This window comes from Cucumis melo, unplaced genomic scaffold, assembly GCF_025177605.1.
Source record: "Cucumis melo cultivar AY unplaced genomic scaffold, USDA_Cmelo_AY_1.0 utg000040l, whole genome shotgun sequence".
Lineage (NCBI taxonomy): Eukaryota > Viridiplantae > Streptophyta > Magnoliopsida > Cucurbitales > Cucurbitaceae > Cucumis > Cucumis melo.
The window spans coordinates 5,001-10,793 of NW_026123725.1; the positions used below are offsets into that span (position 1 = coordinate 5,001).

The 5,793-nt window shown below is 30.2% G+C and overlaps 2 non-coding genes across 2 annotated transcripts; both read right to left on the bottom strand.

Annotated features, from left to right (window-relative positions):
- Window positions 1–576: 576 nt before the first annotated feature.
- On the bottom strand, window positions 577–648 carry TRNAT-GGU (transfer RNA threonine (anticodon GGU)). The gene has a single exon. It is a non-coding gene; the product is annotated as a tRNA-Thr (tRNA).
- Window positions 649–5,301: 4,653 nt separating this feature from the next.
- On the bottom strand, window positions 5,302–5,373 carry TRNAC-GCA (transfer RNA cysteine (anticodon GCA)). Its single transcript has one exon. It is a non-coding gene; the product is annotated as a tRNA-Cys (tRNA).
- Between the last annotated feature and the right edge of the window lie 420 nt (window positions 5,374–5,793).

Genomic DNA, 5,793 nt, shown 5'->3' on the forward strand with positions numbered 1-5,793 from the left:
TATGAAAATGAAATAAAAAAGATCCACTGTTCTAATTTCATCCTTATCGAATTTGAATATCAGAATAGTGGATATAGTCATGATTCAACGGGTTAGGTCCACTTACTTTTTATTTTTTTTTTTGTTGATTTCGAATCTTTATAATTGATTGGAATAATGAAAAATAGGAATATTTTGGAATTCAAGGAAACAACTTATGATGAGTCATTAGAATCATGATAGATTATTTGAATCTATTCTAAGGATTAGAATAGAATCTAGAATAAAATAATAGAATTTATATATTCTATAGAATAAGAAAATATATAAATTCTAGAATTAGAAATTCTAGAATCAAAATAATAAAAAAATGTGTCACTATATAATTTCTAATTTTGAGTTTCTAACTATAATTACTATTATATTATTCATTATAATAATAACTTGGTATAATTAAAGATAACTTTTTTATAAAAAAATGAAATTAAAATGATAGGGTTTGTACTTTTTTTATTACAAAAAAAAAAACAATATGTCGTCTATTCTCCCCTCAATCAAATATGAATACTACGGCTGGAGTTTTATGAAAAAAGCCAAAGCCCCTTATCGGATTTGAACCGATGACTTACGCCTTACCATGGCGTTACTCTACCACTGAGTTAAAAAGGCCTATTTGATTCAATTTCTGAGTCAGACACTAGCCACGATGAGTTGAGTGTATATAATTATTATAAATTATAAATAATAAGATATGTACATAAATATATCTTATCTACATAGTCGCTCATTGAGTAACGAAAAATTGGATTTATCTAATGAGTATAGGTAAAATAGTTTTTTGATATTGGATTTGATCAATGCAATGAATTGTTTCATCATACGACCGATCCCTAATTAAATTGATGAGCCCCATCCTAACGAAATGAATTTGATTCATACATGTACACACACGAATTGAACATAGATACATTCACCGAATCATTGATAAAGCAATTCTATTTGGCGAGAAAAAAATTTTCAATAACTTGTTGATCCCTATCCCCAGATTTCAAAATTTATCGTTTTTTAATTTCTTGGCTTAGTGTGAGATCGAAATATACCTAACCTAATCTTAACAATGAGTGAATCAATGAGTGAAAGTATGAGAAATGGAGTTTAATCCTGTTTATAGCATATGGCAGACCAATTCCCGAAGGGTACTAGCCTTCGTATTATTTAAATAAAAAAAGAATAAAATAAAAAAAGAATATTTTTTTTTCTAATATTTATTATTTTTGTTTATTTTAGAGGTTTCCTCTAATCACTACTAATCACTATTTTCATTTGATATTCTATAATATAAGTAATATAACTATATATTCCAATTTGCAAATTTATGTATATTATTTAAATGAAATAAATAAAAAAAAATGCAATTTAAAATAAAATAATTTCTATATAGAATTATATGGGGAATGGTGATTAGAATGAACGATTCATAAATAGAAATCACAAATAAAAAAATTTCGATGGAATAATGAAAGAAAGAAAAATACGTCGAATTGCATCATATTAGTCCATTATATTTATTTTATATTGACAATTTCAAAAAACTATTCATACTATGATCATAGTATGATGGCAGTCGGGCAAGTATGCCCCCATCGTCTAGTGGTCCAGGACATCTCTCTTTCAAGGAGGCAGCGGGGATTCGACTTCCCCTGGGGGTAGGGTACTACGAAAGGAAGTTGATCATGGATTATCAACAAGCTTGGAATTGATTCTTCCCGGGTCGATGCCCGAGCGGTTAATGGGGACGGACTGTAAATTCGTTGGCAATATGTCTACGCTGGTTCAAATCCAGCTCGGCCCAATATATCGCGTATCCACCATAAAATGATATAACCTATTTGTCCTTCTACAGAAATACTTGACTTGATATGAAAGAATAAAAAAAAAAACTCTTTTTTTATTCATTGACAGATTGATAATCAATCAATTTTACAATAACGAAAAAATAAATATTAATCCATGCTTCTCACACTAAAGTCCATGTCTCCGCGCATATCAATCTATTACTTTATTACTCGCGTCTCTGTCTGGTAGAATATGACAATTCGAATCAAAAATCTACATAGAAAGGTTTGAAGGAAATTAAATCAACAACATATGTTGTACACTTTATTTCCCTGGGATTGTAGTTCAATTGGTCAGAGCACCGCCCTGTCAAGGCGGAAGCTGCGGGTTCGAGTCCCGTCAGTCCCGATGGATCCAAATCCAATAAAAAAAAAATACATCAATTAATCTCTTCCTTTCCTGTGAAAGAGAGAACAAATAACATAACTGAATTTTATTCCAAACGGGATCTCTCTTATTTTTTTTCCACATTTTTCAACAAAAAAATATGGGAATTTTGATTTCTTCAACGAGTACTAATTGATGGGAGAAAGACATATGTGCCATATGTGAATTACCACAATTATTGGTAGCATCATATTCAGGATTCGAAGGCGTACTGGGTCTAGTTGATTACGCCCGATTTTTCTAATGAAATAGAGTACTATACGTTTCCGGAAAGCACATACATAAAGGGAATTTGGACGATACAAAATAAAGTTTACATAGTAAACTTTGATCTAATTTTTCGTCTGAAAGCAAAATATATCCGTTCTGGCTCCGATTTTTTGTAACCTCAATTAGTAAATTCAATTACTAATTTGAATTTGAAATAATCTATCTTATTAAAATTTAACACTTAACTTTTGATATATACGTCCCACTACTAATTCAAGGAAAGAGGATATTAATACAAACAAGGATCCCATCTATCTCTCTTAGTGAGGTAATTAAGAATTTTTGAAAGTTTAAGTTTCGTTTTTATTTCTTTTTTTTAAGAAGATTTTATAAGTACAAAAAAAGGAAGGAGTTTAGTTCGAACCTACCTCCTTTTCCTTTTTTGAATTTCGCTGCTATTCTTTGCTTGAGTTTGTTTATAAACAATGTAAGGGTAAAGGTAGTCTGATGAGACTTCATCAGATGATTGCATTGAATAAGAGGGCAGTAGATTATAGAAAAGAAAGAATGCAAAAAATTATAAATAAAAAAAAGTAACGAAATTCTTGATTGCATCAGGAATCCCATTTTGTTTAAATTCGGTATGGATAAAAGATCTTCCTATGTTATACTATTCAATTCTCGACGATGAATCGATTTGATAGCTCCGATATTGTTATTCATGATATTTTAATACGATTCGATATCATCGAGATGCAACGCATCCCCTTGAATTTACAAGCGAAACATTTATCATCTCTATGGGATTAAATCCCGAGTTATTGCGAATAAAAAATGAAACGATGATATTATGGAAGTAAATATTCTCGCATTTATTGCTACTGCACTGTTCATTCTAGTTCCGACCGCCTTTTTACTTATAATATACGTAAAAACAATCAGTCAAAGTGATTAATTTGAATTAACCTTGACGTTTTAGTTCTTATCAATGATTGAAGATAAGAAAAATGAAAAGCATTAAAATTTCGCGTCTTAAATGAAATTGGCGGACTAGAATTATCAGTATTCTACGAGAGAAGTATTCGATAAGATCCGATAGTATGGTAGAAAGAAATATATGAATCCTTCTACCATACTATCTATTATTGTTATTGAAGTGTATAAATATAAAATTGTACTCTATAAAAATAGAGGTTGAATATCGATCAATTTGAATATAGATGAATATACAATATATATCTTTCTATTTATATATAGATATCATATCAATTACATATATGTAATATTAATCTAATATACATAGTGGCCCAATTCTATTTCTTTGCTTCATAATTCATGTTGATTAGAATGAATCTGAAATCAAATAATCGAAAGGCCACTAATTTTTTTTTAGCATTCGAAAGAAGTAATTGATTGAGCAGTTGACAGATGATCCAGGAGTTCGGTTCCATGGGAACTTTTTATCTTCGGATTTCGAAAAGAATTAGCAAACCCCATTTTTATTTAACGTTTGAAGCATGATATGAAATGAGTTCCCTAAAACAAGAAAAAATCCTATTTTGAAAATAACTAAAATACTAATAATAATAAATAAAAGAAGTGGTAAGCACGTAATATGTGGGTGGCTACCCCGAGGTACTATCTTATTATGAGGTAGTATATTATTATGCGTAGTATCTCATTGGACAACCACTATGTCTATGTTCTTTCGTGTTGAAAGTATGGATCCACTTAAAAACTTATAATCCGAACTCTTTTTTTTTTTACTTTTCAAAATAAAAGAAAAAAAGTTTTGCAGAACGATCTATAAAATAAACCAAAAACAATACAGTTTTATTTTTCAATTAGTAGTACTTCTAGAGTCCACTTCTTCCCCATACTACGAGGGAAAGAGAAAATGTAAAGACTACCATTAAAGCAGCCCAAGCGAGACTTACCATATCCATGTGAATTATGTCCCCTATCTCTATGAATATAAAAGAATTATTCCATTATTGCTCACTAATAATTATTATTCACTAATAATAGTGGAATCACTAGCGCATAGTCAAAAAGAGATTCGGGCACAACACCATTGATGAAACAATACAAAAAATCGAATTATCCCAAGTTATTATATGATTTCTAGTATAATCGAAAAAATTCAGTACAAATAAATAAAAGAGGCAGAAAAACTCTTGGAAGTATCAAAAGAATGTTAGTAACATGTAGGAATAATAAGACCTAGTCTTTCTTTTGTTGTCCTGCATTTCATTACATTAAGTAAAAAGTCTCAAAATAGAGAATCAAGATAGTATCTATCACATAACCCTACTATTATTCCTTTCTCATTTGATCTAATCTTTACTGTCCCCCCGATTGTTTCATAGAGACAATCGGAAGATGGGATGGCCTATTACATGCGTGGTTAGAGCTTATCGAAAAGAAATAAGTTCTTTTTTTAAGATTAAAATAAAAAAAAAAGCCAATTATTCATTCAATATAATATTGATTGAATGCTCGAGTACTCAGATACTTTCATGAGTCCGTATATCAAGTATCTTCCTCCTTTCCGTAAGGAAAAATGAAATTATATTCCCTAATTCAAGACCCAATGAGTAGACACTACATTAGTAGTCGAAGGGCTATCATCTCAAGATTTAACGATTATTTTTCATTACTCTACTAAATTCTGGAAACGAAACCTATACGCAAGGATTTATAACATTTTAGAGAACCCCAACGATGCTTAGAATCAAGCAAATCTAAAGATGCTTTTCTTCTAAAAAAAATGATAAAGTTATATCAGCAAAACAGAAGAGGGTATTTTGATTCTTTTGTTTGTTGCTGAGGCGACACCCGGATTTGAACTGGGGAAAAAGGGATTTGCAGTCCCCCGCCTTACCGCTCGGCCATGCCGCCAAAACGATACAAAATATTGGATTGGCTCTATCTCTTAGATAGATAGTATCTTACAACACACAATATCTAAAACGAAAAACCGCAAAACTTTGCTTTTTCTATTGAAAAAAAAATGTGGATTTTCATTCACAAAAGCAAAAAATCAGGACAAATGGGAACCGTTAACTTTAACTATTGACTGTGAATTCATAAATGATTCTTGGATTGAAATTGCAAATTCGGTTTCCCTAATGATATAAGAAAACAATCCAAAAATGGATACCTTACCTAAATAAATAAAAATTGATAGATAACTAATCATTACTAATCCATCCGTATTGATTCGTTTCCATAACCATAAAAAAATCCTTATTAATGACAATTTTAATAGCGATTATGAGTATATGTAAACCCCAGAACATAAACGATTACTATTATCTA